The sequence below is a fragment of the Ambystoma mexicanum genome, chromosome 2p, assembly GCF_040938575.1.
Source record: "Ambystoma mexicanum isolate Mex_15411 chromosome 2p, UKY_AmexF1_1, whole genome shotgun sequence".
Taxonomy (NCBI): Eukaryota; Metazoa; Chordata; class Amphibia; order Caudata; family Ambystomatidae; genus Ambystoma; species Ambystoma mexicanum.
This window is the reverse complement of record NC_090923.1, coordinates 1050967744-1050983988: the sequence shown is the minus strand read 5'-3', so window position 1 is coordinate 1050983988 and position 16245 is coordinate 1050967744. Positions and strand designations below refer to the sequence as shown.

The 16245-nt window shown below is 44.7% G+C and overlaps 1 protein-coding gene across 1 annotated transcript in view; it reads left to right on the top strand.

Moving 5' to 3' along the window:
* SYVN1 (synoviolin 1) overlaps nucleotides 1–16245 on the top strand; it is an 890352-nt gene that overhangs the window by 609522 nt on the left and 264585 nt on the right. The window lies entirely within an intron of this gene.

Below are 16245 nucleotides of genomic sequence, written 5' to 3'. Positions count from 1 at the left end.
TATCTTTTTCTGTATGACTTTTTGGGTACTTACACAGAGTGCCTCGGGTGAGCTTGTGTCAGTGGGTATTTTTCTACTGTTACTCTTGCATTTGCCGCAGGTGTCTACGAACACCTTAAGATAGCCGCGCCACAAGGTTTTTACTAGTTTTTTGGCCATATTGTTCTTTGACTGCCTTCTTGCCTTCTCGGGTCCAGAGTTTATATGGGAAGCTGCTTCTTTTCCAAGCAAAGAGGCAGTTTGTGTGTGAGCACGGCTGTGGCGGCTGGAACCATATGCTCCCCATACACATCCTCATGCTTGAATGTCTGTTGCTGGGTGTTGGGCAAGATTGTATGCAGTACCCTTTGGGTGCACTACAACAACCCTGACCTCCTGGCAATAGGAACCCAATCTTTTGTAGAAGTCTGTACTACACAGGTTGGTAGTATGTTGAGCAGCCAGGCTTATCTCAAGAGGGATCAATGTGAGCTGTAGGGGAGGTAGACAGAGATTCAGTGTGACAAGTATTCAAATAAACTCTTACACACAAGGTTTCTTGATTAAACAATTATTAATTTATTTAACAGTCCGTTTGAGTAAGCCTTCTACAGAAGGGGCAATATAATAGCAACACACAAATACACTCCAAAATATACACTCTGAGTTTCCTTAAATCAGCAAATACCTATTTGGGATGGCACACAGACACTTTCTATACCCCCAGGTGACTTCAGTAGCTAGGACACTGTGGACATTAATGTATCACTGTTGTATTTAGGGCAATACTTAGGAGTATGTCAATGAAAAAGAATATTAGAATAAAACGAGATCTCACAAATATTCTGAAGCAGGTAAGTACTTTTGGTAACCCCCAATGCAAAGTAAGTTAACCCCTTCCTGGAAGTAGAGCAAAATACAGAGTCAGAGGGAAGAAGGGTTATTCAGAGAGCCAGGCCAAAGTCAATTGGACAAAAGTCAAAGTGAGCTGCAGCACTTCTTGCAGGTAGGTAAAAATATTGCACAATGTTTTAGAGTTCTTTGTAGTATAAGAAGAAATCAAAGTAGGGCCACAAGCTGATTAGGCTTGTGAGATAAAGAAGCTGTTAGCAACTCTACAGAAGCAACCAAGACAAGTGTCCACTGAGAACAAGTGAGGTTCCAAAACAAGAGGTAAGTTCTCTTAGGCTTTAAAGTACCTTTGGTTAGAAGAAAAGGGCTTTGGCTGGCTTCTGTTCCTGTGCAGCTCTGCAGATCCTTTGTTCCTGGGCCTCCGTCCTGGGGACAAGAAGGAGGACGTCTGGAGGACTCCTGCACTGCAACAGGGATGGTCGGCGACAGAAAAGGACCAACTTCTATTCAGTGGCACTTCACAGTTTCAGCTCCTCGCGTCTCCGCAAATAGAACTACAGCGGCCTCTTGGTTGTCGATATGGGCTTTCCTTACATTTGGGGTCCAGCACTCTTTTGAGGTGGCTCAGGCTCGGTCAGTCCTGCTTCCCGGGAGTCCGGAGGATCTTCCTGTATCTCTTGGTCAACTTAAAAGCAACACACATACTGGTGTTTCTCTCCATGGCTCTACGGTTTCCAACAGCAACTGCAGTGGAAATTCAACAAGCTTCGAGAGGATGTCCAGGTGGCTTACTTTGGAGTTTATTGGTCCCACCAACTCAAGGGGAGAAGTCGTCCTTGCAGGGCTTCTCTAGTCTAAATGAATTCGAGCTTCAGCACAGCAGCAGGGCTTCATCGGGCAAACCAACGGTGCAGGAGTTGCTGCAAGTGTCCCTTCCAAATTCTTCAGATTCCTTCATCCAGTGGTCGACTCTGCCTTCCAAGCCAAGAAGCCTCACCTTTTAATGCAGGTTTCGCCCATTAATTCCAGCCTAGCTGTCAATCACACAGCAGGGTGGCTGTCCTTGCCGAACAGCCAGCCGGCCAATCACTTAGGAGTGCCTTCCTGTCTCCTAGGAGACTAAGCACAGGGAGTTTCAGGCACCTCCCTTGCTCCTGCCCCCGTCACACCCTGGAGCCAGATGCGGGCTTCACTCGTGAATCCCATCAAAGACAAAACAAACAAAGGGACCAAACCTGGTTTGGCGCGCAGAGTAAATCTGAAGAAGGACCTTTCCAAATGGCGAAAAAAGAAGACCGGGCCATTTTGACAAAAATTGCACCCTTGGGTGCTTTACCGCAGCTGCGAACGCAGCCCGTGATAAAAGCACACCTCGGTAGTTAAAAGTAAACCACTGCCACCAGCCATTCATCGAGGAAAGGGTAACGTAAAAATGTTACATGAGAAACTAGACAAAGGCGATACTAAGTAACCCCTCCAGCAGCCTATTGTAAGTTAGTGTGTGCTGGGCCTAGAAAGTTACAAATGTAAGTAAAGTCAATATCACTTTACAGCTCTGGGAGGCAGTAGGTTATCCCAGAGAATGTATTTAAACCTTTGGGAAATCTGAAAGACTTCCCTGTGCCACTGCACTGAAGGTGCTGTGTGACGCAATGTAAAGTTTGTCAGACTCCACAACCAAAAGAAACACTTGAGAGAGTGTGGAAAAAGGGTTTCACGCTCTCCACGGTAAAAATTCATGGCCTCAAAATCCAACAAAGTTGCTGGGGGTCTCTAAGGTAGAGAGGAATTAGCACATTTCTGAGAATTCTCCCTAACACTGGGCAGATGTTCTGGACAGTGCCTATCCAGGATTGGATAGCCACTGCCAGTTTGAATGGTGCAGATCTTTTCCACTTAGGGGCTTGGACAAGCTATCAGTCCAAATCTTGGATAAAAGGAGGAATCCTGCAGCCGTTCTTCACATAATCGTTGGAACCAAGACCCCTACAAAGAAGAGCAGCCTGCACAGCCTGCTGACGACGACTCCTGCAGCTGACCAGTGTAGACTCCAGTGCAGTCCTTGTGAAGCCCTTGTGAAGCCCTTCTCCTCTGCCTGATTTTCAAGAATGCTCTCTTTGGTACTTCGAAACCCCCCCAGCCCCAGCCCCCTACCTGGACCGGTGGGAACAACTGGACTCGACCCAAACTCGAGGATCCATGCCTCCTCATATTTTGAAGTGTCCCTGGACCAACCGGTGGACTGACAAGCTCTTTTGGGCTACATTCTTGCAGCTGTCACAGTTCCCAGTGCATCCTTGTAAATTGGAGAATCTTCAGTTTCTACTACAAGTTGCCTGCTCCTGCATTTTCAGCCGCCTTGCATCAACGGAAGCCATACACAGGACCTGCTCCTTTGTTCATTCTTTGAAGATCACCTGTCGCTGCCTGACCCTGTTCACTCCCAATGGAATCGGTCTTCTTCACAGCCTAGCGATTTCCTGAGTTTGCCTGCTCTGCAGATGTCTGCATCTTTTCATCGCCTGGGTGCTCAGCTAGAAGGTGCCTGGAACCGAGATCCAATTACCACGGCTGACAGAAACTAAATTCTGATGCCAGAAGTGAGCTCTGTACCCACGACCCCTGGGCCTCACTCGACCGGATCAATCACAGAATATTGTGTCCCCAATGGTTTCCAAAACCTCAGCAGTGGTCTCTTTAGAAATTGTAGTTAGGACTAAGTTACCATACCTATTCCTCCCCATACCCCTCTTCTTCATAGGGTTACATGGATTTAAAGTCTTGTCCCTAAAGCACTCTTTCCTGACTTTGGTTGCTGGAGGGCCCGGTGAAGGATCCCTTCCTAGGCCTATCCTAGTGTGTGGGATTGAGTGAAATTACTTACCATTTTGACTTTTGTATCATACTACTGGCATCTTCCATTCTTAGTAACCCTACCTGAAAAGTATAACTTAGGAATTGATGACTTTAGGGCACAAGGCCCCAAAGTGTTGGGGAAAACTTTCTGTGGTAATTGTAAAAGTGTATTTATTGAATATCATGCTTCTGAGTATGCAACTATGTTTCACTAGTTACTGAATCGTATGCTTCTTAAGATTGAATGTAGAGATCTGTTTTATAGTGAGTGTGTGACAGGATTTGCCTAGAGGTTTTACTTGCTAGTTGTTTTACTGTAATTATTGGTGGCTTTCTGTGTGGACTTGTAGCCATAGACTACTCTCACACCCCTCCTGGGGCTAAGCCTTGGTGCTCTGGGGTTTGGCTAGTCCTCCGTGTCTCCCTGTGTAGGATAATGAGTTGGCCTCCCAAAATCCACCCCAGGGTGGATTTTGGAACTCCATCGTAAAGATATGTTATTGTATGACAAATTGGTTGCAAATGTTTCACTGTTAGTTACTTGAACATGCATAGATGTTACTTAGTGGCCAGCACCATGTTCTCTTTGGTACACTAGCGAATGTAGGACCACACTCAATGGCTCCTACCACTAAGATGCTGATACCACATTATGGGTTTGCAGTTATGTTAGTTATTAATAGAGCGCACGTTCACCCAAGGACATCTTGGCGCTAAGAGGTGGAAAATCACAAGCAGGAGGGCTCGAGGAAGCCTGAAGAAGCGAAAGGATTAGAAAAATAAGTCTTAAGAGCCTTCCGAAAGGCTAGATAATTAGACCGTGCCTTCAAAGTCAGAGGAAGACTGTTCCACAGTTGTGCCGCTGTAATAGAGCAGGCACGTCCTCCCAGTTGTGAGTGACTGGAAGGGGGGCACAGGTAGAAACCCAGGGCGGTTAGGAATGTATCGCTCAAATTTAACACAGAGGTACTCTGCCCCATGGCCATGCAGGGCCCGGTGAACAATGCAAAGCGTCTTGAATTGAACTTGCTGAACCACCGGAAGCCAGTGAAAAGAACTGAGTACTGGGGATATCTGGGACCCATAAAGGGAACCAGTTGTCAGCCTGGCTGCTAGAATCTGGAGGCGCTGTAATCTACCATCAACCCTTTAGGCTGAGCCAGGTAAAGGGAGTTACAGTAATCCAACCTGCTCAGAATCATTGCTGCTACTACAGGCGGACACACCAGGGAAGGAATCAGGTGGAGCACTTTCCTAAGGATATTCAACTGGAAGTGCCCCTGCTGGCATACCGAGGAGACTTGGGGTGCCAAAGACAGTTTTTTTATTTGTTTTTGGTTCAAGTACATAAAGTAGAACCTTTACAAAATTATCACATATATAAAAATACATATTTACATCATTCGTATAAAACCACAGTTCCATTTAACAATTTCATAAAACATAAATTATATTTCATTACATTGCAGATAAAATCCAACAACGATATCTTTTGTGAGACCCCCCCTTCTCCAAAATAACCTTTGGTCCTGATATTCCACCTAAGAACCAAAGGATTACATCTTGAGTCTGACAGTGCTTCTTTTCATAATGGATAAAATTTACATTTTAAAAGACAGATTGGCTGACCTAATAACGCCAAGATTCTTTACCTTTGTAGAAGGGGCTGGGAGCAGGCCCAAAGAAGGGAGCCAAAAGGAGGAGATCCACAGGATTGGAGGGCGGGGGGGGGGCTCCACCACCAACACCTGTTTTGTCCCCATTCAGTTTCAGCCAATTTGGCCCCAACCATTGTCCCACGGCACTCGGGCACGTATGCAAACACGAAGACACCTCCACCTGATCCAGATCTAGGCGGATCAGTAACTGGGTGTCGTCCATGTAAGAGCGGATGAGGCAAATCAGCAGAGAGATGTAGATGTTAAAGAGAATGGGGAGAAAACAGAACCCTGGGGAACACCACAGCTAAGATTTAGAAAGAAAGTGGGAAAGGAGAGAGTCTGGGATCTGTCTTCCAAGAAAGAGCCGAACCAGGCCAATACCCAAGAACACTTTCCGTCCCCTGTTAAGGAGAATTCTCATAAATGTGCTAATTACCTTCACCTTAGAGACCCCCCAGCAACTTTGCTGGATTTTGAGGACTTTTCCCACTCTCATGTATTTTGATGTGTGTTTTACTCTTGTGTTCTTTGATTATGGAGTTTTAGATAACTCCATAGGCATCATCTTTTCATGTGTGTTACACAGCACCCTCAGTACAGTGACAAAGGGATGTCTTTTTAGACTTTCCAAAGGTTTAAATACCTTCTCTGGCATAAACTACTATTTCCCAGAGACTGTAAGGTTAAATTGACTTTACTAGTCTTTTAAAATTCCTAGACCCAGCACACACTATCTTACTATAGAGTCCTGGAGGGGTTACCTAGTATCCCCTATGTCTAGAAACTCATGTAGCAGTCAAATGCTAACCTTTCCTATCGAAATGGCTGGTGGCAGTGGTTTTACAACAAACTACCATGGTTTTTCCTGATCGCGACGATCGGTAGCTAAAAATTGCGGGAGCCATGTTTTGCAAGATGGCGCCTTAACCCCCTTTGTTTAAACGGGTCCTGGTCTTCTTTTTTCACCATTTCGTTTTTGGAAAGGTCCTTCTAGAGTTTGTGTCTGCGCACCAAACTAGGTTTGGTATTTTTGTTTCTATGCCTTTGGCGGGCTTCAGGGCTAAAGACCGCCTCTGTCGCCCGCCTGTCTGGGTGGGCAGGTAGTGAGGGAGGTGCCCGAAACTCCCTGTGCTTAGTCTCGTAAGAGACCCAAATGCACTCTGGCATAATTGGCCGGCTGACTGTCCGGCAAGGACAGTCACCCTGCTGGGTGAGTGGCAGCTAGGCTGGAATGAAAGGGAGAAAACTGTTTAAAAGGCGAGTCTCTTGGACTGGAAAGCAGAGTCGACCACTGGAATGAAAGAACCGAAGACGAGCTGGAAGAGGACGGCTGCTGCAACTCCTGGACCGTTGGTTTGCCCGGTGAAGCCCTGCTGCAAGTCCGAATAGCCAAGTTCATCTCGACAGAGAAGCCCCTTCAAGGACGACTTGTTCCTTTTGAGTTGGTGGGACCAATCAACTCGTAAGCCACCTGCATGCCATTCTTGGAGCTGGCTAGAATTAACCAGGGGGAAAGACACCAGCTTGTGTGCTTGACGACAGCTACTCGAAACGAAGATCTTCCATTTTGCGAGTTTGTTTGACCCGTCCCCGTGCAGTGCAGGAGTCGCCCGACGTCCTCCCTCTTGTCCCCACGACTGAGGATCTGGAATAGTGAGATCTTCAGGAACTGCCAGGAACAAACGTCTTCAGGTGCATCTTTTTCTTCATACTAAGGTACTGTGCCAACCAGATTGAGAGAACTTACTACTTGCGGTGAAAGTTTGTGAAACTTTCCCAACTTGCAGGCCTAATCAGCTTGTGACCCAACATATGATTCTTTTTCGTACAAACTACTTCTGAGAACATTGGCAAAGACTTTACCGTTAACTACAAGAACTGCTCTTTCCTATCCGAGACACCAGCCCATTGACTTTGGCCTAGACCTATTGAACTGAATCGAGTCCTCTAGTGAACTAAACTATTTGCACTGCCTAAGAAAGTATTTGTGATCTATTCTATTAACTTGTCTTTTTACTCCCATTCAAAGTAACTGAAATGCCATTTTGCTCTCATTTCAGGGGAGCCTAATTTACTCAGAAACGTATTGGTTTGGTATTGAAGTGTATTTGTGTATGATATTAAGTTGCCTCCTTCTATTGAATGTTTTCTTAATGACTGTGTAATAAATTAATAAGTGCTTTACCAAGAAACCTTGAGTAGAAGTGTCTACTTGAACCACTGTGATTATAAAACCTGTGTGTAACATCCTTGTACTGCTCACATTCCCTCTTGAGATCAGCCTGCCTGCTCAGCTCACTACCACAAACTGTGTAGTACAGACTTATACCAAAGGTTGGTTTTGCTTAATCCTATAGTCCTGATTGTATGTGGTGGTCCCAGAGGGTACTGCATGCAATTCTAGCTAACATCCCCCTACCAGGGCGAAAAGCAGACTGGGCTCGGTCGAGCATTCTGGACGACTCAACAAAGGAGGAAAGCAGAAGAGACACCAGTGATTCAAGCAGTTTCATAAGACAAGGTAGGAGGGAGATGGGACGAAAGTTAGATGGAAGAGAAGGATCTCTTGATCTCTTGATCCTTCTCTTCAGTCTAACTTTCGTCCTATCTCCCTCCTACCTTGTCTTATGAAACTGCTTGAATCACTGGTGTCTCCTCTGCTGTCCTCCTTTGTTGAGTCGTCCAGAATGCTCGACCGAGCCCAGTCTGGTTTTCGCCCTGGTAGGGGGGATGTTAGGCAGAATTGCATGCAGTACCCTTTGGGACCACCACATACAATTAGGACTACAGGTGTAAGCAAAACCAACCTTTGGTATAAGTCTGTACTACACAGTTTGTGGTAGTGAGCTGAGCAGCCAGGCTTATCTCAAGAGGGAATTTGAGCAGTACAATGATGTTACACAGAGGTCTTACAATCACAGTGGTTCAAGTAGACACTTCTACTCAAGGTTTCTTGGTAAAGCACTTATTAATTTATTACACAGTCATTAAATCATAGTACTATTAATGCCTTGTTCGACCCAATTATGACTATCCCAGAGCGCACACAGCTCTCCCATTATAAAAGTTCATCCAACAAACCTTTCTATTATGAACCTCCCAAGATAGTAACATCTAAGCACTTGTCCTAGGGTATCTGTAACCCGCTCTTTTTCACAACTGCTGAGGTGGCTCATGAATTAAAAAGAGAGAATGGGAAAAGCCCCCCCCCCCCCTCCCGCTTGACCAGACAATCTCCCAATTGATTTGTGTTTGGGAGAAATTTCATTTTTCTGACTAGGTTTTTTTGGTTTTACTGTTTATTGGATTTTGGTAAACTCCATAGGCACCCGCTTTTTGCATGGTGACACACAGCACCTTTTTGTGCAGTGCCACTGAAAATGTTTGAATACATTTTTGCCAGTTAACTACTGTTCCCAAGAATAGTAAGATGGCTTTTGTCTTAACTTTTCTTTTGTGGGTCCAGCACACACCACCCTATGTTGTGCTGGGGTTACATAGTAACTCCTTATCCCACTTCTCATGTAACATTCTGTTACACTAACTAACTTGAATAACTGGTGGCAATGTTTCTTTTTTGCTACCTGTGTGTCATTTATCTGCAGGCTGATTTCTCAGCTGCAGTACAGCACCCAAGGGTGACCATTTTCCCAAAATGGCCAGTCTTCTTTTTTCGCCATTTCTTGTCAGTTAGTTCTTTCTGGGCTTTAACTGTGTTATTTGAATCAGGTTTGAGTCCTTTGTGCATTTTGCCTTTGGCAGGCTTCAGCCCTGTAGCCTGCCCAGGCTTCAGTGTGTCTGGAAAAGCAGGAAGTGAGGGAGGGTGCCGAAACTTCGCTGTTCTTTGTCTCTTGGTGTGCCTGAGTGAAACCAGGTCTGATTGGCCGGCTTGCTGTCCAGCAGGGTGATTGGCAGCCTAGGGCTGTGAATCAATGGGAACTTTCTTAAAAGGCGAGGTTTTTGGTACTAGAGGCTGAGTCGACCACTGGAGGACAACATCCGACGACGAAGACATGAAGAGACGCCAGCCGCTCCCTCCTGGACTGCAAAGTCCCCGGTGAAGCCCTGCAGCTGTGCTAACCCCCGTTTTAGTTTAGACTGGGATGACCCACACAGGGCGACTTCCTCTCTTGGGCTGGTGGGACCAACTAGCCTTGAGACGAGATTCCCTTTGGTGCAACCCCCGACTTGCTGTGACTTTCCAAGGCTGCTGAATCCCAATGCCTGGGGACCCCTGACTATCATCAAGTGCATTGTCTTCGGAAGTGGGAATCTGGCCAAAACTTCGTGGTCATTCTTAGGACCCTAGAGAAGAAGGTAATCTTCATCCAGAATCCCCTCACCAGAGTCCAGGACCGAGGGAATCGAGTAACATCCAACCAGAGCTGTTGGTTCTTCTTTGACGTCAAGAAAAAGGCGGCAAAACAAAAGGCCCCTGAATCCTGGCGAACCCATTGCTGCAGAGTCCCTCTCTTGAGGGCTGCCGCAGTAGCCCGCCGGACGCCCTCCCTTTCATCACCACGACCAAAGACCAGGAACAAGGGTCTCCTACACGGCAACAGGAAGGTATCCAGCTAAAACCAATTCTTCAATTCTCAGGTACCGTGGGGCTTGCGGTACATCTACTTTTTGCCGTTTGTAGTGCATCCTAGCTTGTGAAGTATTATTTTAAACCCTTTTGAGTTGACCTCACCTCCCAGCTTGTGCTGCCTCAATGTAGCTCCTCTTGAGATTCTGTGATTTTTCTACTGAACTACTGACTATTTTAAAAGATTTTCTCTGAAGAAAGCATCAGAACTTAGAACTGGCCTTTGACGTTGGCTGTCCTGGCACCCTAAACGCCCCCTTCTGAACCTATTGGCTTTGGCAGTGATTATACCCTTACAGGTTTTAATTGTTGAACACTATTATTGCTGGGATAAAAGACTGCCTACATCCCTCTGGGAGAATCTAACAGTTTAAAACTTACAAAGTATGTTCTGATCTAACTTTAACTTTTCCCTCCTTGAAAATGAATATTGTAAAGGTGATCACAAATAAGTGCCAATACTGACCAAATGACGTCACTCGGTGTGCTGGAATATGTTTAGCATAGAAAAGTTTATTCCCCTACTTTACTGCTCTTGTTGAACTGAATCCTAACATTTATATTAATGTTAGTACTAGTTGCTGCTTTTTAAAGATTGTCTAATTATTATTGTGTATATATAAATAAATATGCATACTATTACTGGAAGTGTGTACTTGGATACCTGTATTTACTAATTTCATCGTACAGCTCTACAGCTCACATTACTCCTCTTAAGATAAGCCTGACTGCTCAGTCACTATACCACATTGTGTAGTACAAGCCTATATTAAAAGGTGGGCTACCTAATAGAAAGAGCAGTCTTGTAAAGCCCCACACACCAGTTACCAAACAATTTGTTAAAGGCTGAACCCATAATTTGGCTACCTGTCTTGATTAAACTGTTTGTATTAACAAAAATAATAATCCTCGTTGACCATGGAAATTGGCAGAAATAGTGTGCATATATAAAAAGGGAGATTGTAACGATCCAACTAATTATTGCCCTATTTCACTAATTGATGGCCTAGGAAAGGTGTATGGTAAAGTCCTACGGGAGCTTTTGGTTGATTGGGTACCTGAGAAAGGTACATTAGACCATGCTCAAGCAGACTTGAGGCTAAAGTGGTAGGCACTATAGGACAGGCTTTTAGATTGTTTCCTACACAGAATGTTAGTGAATTAAAAGGGACAAATACCCTAATTCTTATGCTTTGACTTAAAAGTAGCTTTTGGTAATGATAATGGGAGGCTCCTGAGGGACACTTTGGTGTACTAGGAATTCAACTTGAACTTCTAGTAACTATGCAATCTCTCTAGTCTGACAACTGAGTGTTGGTTAGATGGGTCAAGGAATAGAATGGACCATCCCATTCTTGGTTCACAAAGGTGTTGGCCATGGTTGTTCCATGAATGAGATATCCTAACATCCGCTTCCTGTGCTGGTAGACGCACCCCCTTTAAATAATGAGCATTCTCCTATTTGCGGATGGTGCTGTCCTCTTAACCTCTCAGATGGGCTGAAAGAATGCTCCCGATTAATTTCTCAACCGATTTGGGAGCACTGAACTTGTGATCCACACCGAAAAGACTAAGGCTAAAATCTGTTAACCAAAAAGATGTTGCCATACCTCTCAAACCTACATTGAGCAAAAATTGAAAGTGTCAAAAATTTTGACTACTTAGGCATCCGCTGTACTGGCAATTTACAAAATTGCAAATTTAATTCTGAATAATTTTGTACCATGCACTTGGCTTTTCATGTTTTTTGACAGTTATGTTAAATGAGAACAGTTATCAGATGCTGATATAGGGTGTTCTTGCTAGCACTGTACCTTTTTATCAAATTACTTCTCACTTTAAAGTACCGTTTAGCCTGTTTTCGCAAACCTGAATCGTGCTATTAGTTATTTTTTTTAAACTGCATTTCTTGTTTTAAAAAGCACTTTATAATTGTGTAGATTGCCTTAGATTATAGAATCTAAAGCTTATTTTAAGCTTTACAACATTTGCCATTGCTAATTCACCACAGGCCTAAGTGTCCTTATGTTATGTTGTATCGGAATGAACTCTACAGTTTATCCCCCATGGCATCAGCTATGTGACAAAGCATTTGCACATCAATGCCACATACCGTGGGAACAATTGGGCAACGTCAGGGCAAACCCTGTTTAGCCTATTCAGGCTGGCAGTGCGCTATTCTGCAGGAATAACTTAGTGTCATGCCTGGCAAGGTTCTTTCCACCAGACTAAAAGTGCAACCCGCGTTAAGAGACTCGCAAAGTGGGCATTTCAGTAGCCAGGCCTTTCTTTACACGCTGGCGGCTGATTGACTCTCTTCCTGGTAAGCGGCACTTACTTCAGGGACGCTGCTAAACGTGTCCCTGGGATACAGCCTCACTTGGTTACAGCTGATCACATGGGCTTTGGAACTATGTATTTAGAGGCACGTTGGGTTACGCTCGCTGCTTCTGATCGTTTGTTTGTTCCCGATCGAATGCTGTGGATACTGTGGTTTCATCTTGTTGTTTAGTATCCATTTCCTTTCCGCGACTGTTGTAGACTCTGCGCCTGTGTTCTACACAATTCCTCTCACAACAGTACTTTCTGCGTTCCAAGAAAAACAGCAGCCGGCTGCCTTTCCTTTCGTCTGCGTCCCAAGCGGACCCAAAGCAGCCGGCTGTTTTCATTGCTTCCGTTTTCCAGACAGACTGAGCTACAGGCGGCATATCCTGGCTTCCATGTCCCAAAGGGACTATAACGCTAAGAGCTGTTCTTTATTTGCTTTCTGTGCAGAGTTTACGAGCGGGGAATGAATGTGTCAGTTTCACCTAACAAACTGCCGTTATTTCCGCACCACCTCTATCCTCACAGACAGGCTGTGCTTTACTTCAGGAGGTTTCTCATTTGACCCATAGGACTTATCTTTTACATGTAAGCAATAGTGAATAGAAATATTTTGCTTTACGCATTTCCAAAGAGCTATGGAACTTGTCTCCAGAGCAGATCACTCAGTATGAATACCAACATCCTTAACCTAACACAGACTCCTTTCGTTTCTTTGTTGATTCTACAAGTGCATTTAACTTGGTGGACGCTATCCGGAGTGCACCAACCCAGCTCTAGTGCGTCCCTTGTCCCGTTTCGGGAACTAATTTCCTTACTAACGCCCCTTTTCCTGGTCGTATTTTCCTTTGGAGTTCCTTCTGTGCTACTCTACTCTGGATCCCTATTGCTGGACTCAAGACGCCTACAGGTTAGTGTTTCCTCTGGACTTTGTGCTAGTATTGTCTACAGATGAGGATATACACTAAATGTTGTTTTTGTTTATACAGCTGGGCGTGTGTTTGTCGTTCCCTGCCCTTTCCATTGATTCATCGCTCTGACTGTATTATTCTGGTCAGCCGGAGGGATTCATAAATTGGAAGGTCTTTCTTACCTCGAGCCAAAACCAGCTTCTCCTGGGTTCGGTGTTGGTGTGACTAATAGGAAGATTTTTATCTACTGAGTAACTGTTCAATTCCACCTGCATCCTTTTATGATCAGGTGAGTTCCGCCTTACCCATATTTCAGTTACCTGACACTTAGACTGATTAGCAATTACACAGAGATTTGGCTTCAGGTCTATCACTATCCCTAATGGCTATTCCATCAAATATGTCAACAGTGCAGATGGCAAAGGTAGCGATAATACACAGTTCTACCTTAAACGTTGTTGTTAGCCCTAGCAAATCTGTAGAATGATGGCGAGATTTGAAGTGTACAACTAATTCTTAAATAGAGCCCCACACTTCACATCTGTCCAATTTACTGTCAACCTGCCACTTTGAGAAACTTAATTGGTGATACACTAGAAAGAGTCTTACCAGTAACCAAGGCTAATAATCAAATCCTGATTCTCTTTGAACTTGGGTTTGACAGTCCTCAAGATCAACAGGCTGAAAATGTGTGGTCCTTTTTCAGGCCTAGGTTTTAAACCAGTGGTGCTCAATAGTCCTAACGACTGGCTATTGGCTCGTAGTTTATAAGTCTCAAAGGTTTTCCCTCATGATGTGTATTGGACAGACCATCATGTATTCTTCATCTCAAATAGTGGGTTGCAAAAATAAGACTCTTCTCTCGTTCCCTTTACAAATGATGACTGTTGACTCCAGAAGGAGTGTTACTATGGTTCAACTACCTGTTCATAAACCTTTGGAAGGATATGGAAATTCTTCAAGTAATGACATTTTAACAAGAACATCAGTGACTTGGTGGACTATTACCCTCACTATAATATGTACTTTATGAAAACACAGAAAAATAACTCCTGGTTCTCACTGCATCTAAAAAACCTTAAAAGTTCAAGAAAGAAGACAGGAATGTTCTTGGCGTTAAAATTCGACCCCTCTTTTGAATAAAACACCCAGATTTGCGCATATGTGAATGCTCATGGACTTATCCGCAGCCTTTGACACTCTGGATAACCCAATCTTACTCTCATGATTGGTAGATGTTAGGCAAGATTGTGTGCAGTACCCTTTGGGTGCACTCCAGCAACCTTGACCTCCTGGCAATAGGAAACCAACCTTTGGTATAAGTCTGTACTATACAGGTTGGGAGTGTGGCTGAGCAGCCAGGCTTATCTCAAGAGGGGTCAATGTGAGCAGTAGGGTTGTAACAGAGTTTCACAGTGACAGTTATTCAAATAAACACTTACACTTAAGGTTTCTTGATTTAAACAATTATTAATTTATTTAAGTTATATAAGCCTTCTTCAGAAGGGAGCAAAACATGTAACAATTATAATACACTTCAAAATACACTGTTTTTCTAAATCCGATGATACCCATTGGTGATGGCACACACATTTCCTACACCCTCAGGTGACTAAAGTAGCTAGGACACTGTGGACATTGATTTCACTGGTACATTTAGAGCAATACTGAGTTTGTTGCAAAGGTTAGATTTGGGAATAAAACAAAGGTTAACAAATAATTCATAAACAGGTAAATATGTTTTGAACCTTCCAATGTTAAGTAAATTTAACCCTTTCCTGGGGGGAAAGGTAAAGGCACAGAGTCAAAGTTAAGAAGCGTCTCTCAGGGCGTCATGACAGCCAATGTTAGTTCAACAATGTCTAGGGGGAGCTGAAGATCTTCTTTGCAGGTTAGTAACACAATGTTTTTGAAAGGTTTGTAGAAATAAGATTCAGTTGAAGGGCCACAAGCTGGGAGGCTTGTGAGGGCAAATATGCAAGCAACTCTGCAAGGTTAACCAAGACCAGTCTCAACTGAGAACAAGTAAGGCTACACCACAAGAGGTAAGTTCTCCTAGACTTTAGAGTACCTTTGGTTAGAAGAAATGGTTTCAGCTGGCTTCTGTTCCTGTACAGCTCTGCAGATCCTGGTGCTCCTGGGCCTCAGTCGTGGGGACAAGAGGGAGGACGTCTGGGGACTCCTGCACTGCAATGGGATGGTCAGCGGCTGCAATGGGCAAACTTCAATTCAGTGGCACTTCTGCGTTTTAGCTCCTCGCGTCTGATGGCAAATAGCAACACTGCGGTTCTCGGATACCACTTCAGACTTTCCTCGCATCTGGGGTTCAGCACTCTGTTGAGGTGGCTCAGGCTTGGTCTGTCCTGCTTCAGGGAAGTCCGGAGGTTATTCCTGGCGCTCGGGTCCAACTTAAGAGATCCACTCGATATGGTGTTCCTCTCCCTGGCACATCGGTTCCAGCAACAGTGGAAGTACAGCCAGCTTCGAGAGGATGTCTAAACAAGTTCACTTTGGAGTTGATTCGTCCCACCAACTAAAGGGGAGAAGTCGTCCTTGCAGGGTTTCTCTAGTCGAAACAAATTCGGAGCTTCAGTACAGCAGCAGGTCTTCACTGGGCAAACCAACGGTCCAGAAGTTGCAGCAGGCATCCCTTCCAGGTTCTTATTCGGATTCCTTCGTCCAGTGGTTGACTCTGCCTTCTATGCCAAAAAGCCTTGCCTTTTATACAGGTTCCACCCCTTAATTCCAGCCTAGCTGTCAATCACACAGCAGGGTGGCTGTCCTTGCCGGACAGCCAGCCGGCCAATCACCTTTTGGGTTCATTCCTGTAACCAAGGGGTTTAAGCACAGGGAGTTTCGGGCACCTGTCTCCCTTCCTGCCCCTGCCAGACATACTGGAGCCATAGGCGGGCTTCACTCGTGAAGCCCACTAAAGACAAAAAAATCAAAGGGACCAAACCTGGTTTGGCGCGCAGACTAAATCTCAAGAAGGACCTTTCTGACAGGAAATGGCAAAAAAAGAAGACTGGGCCATTTTGATGAAATGGGCACCCATGGGTGCCTTACTGCAAAG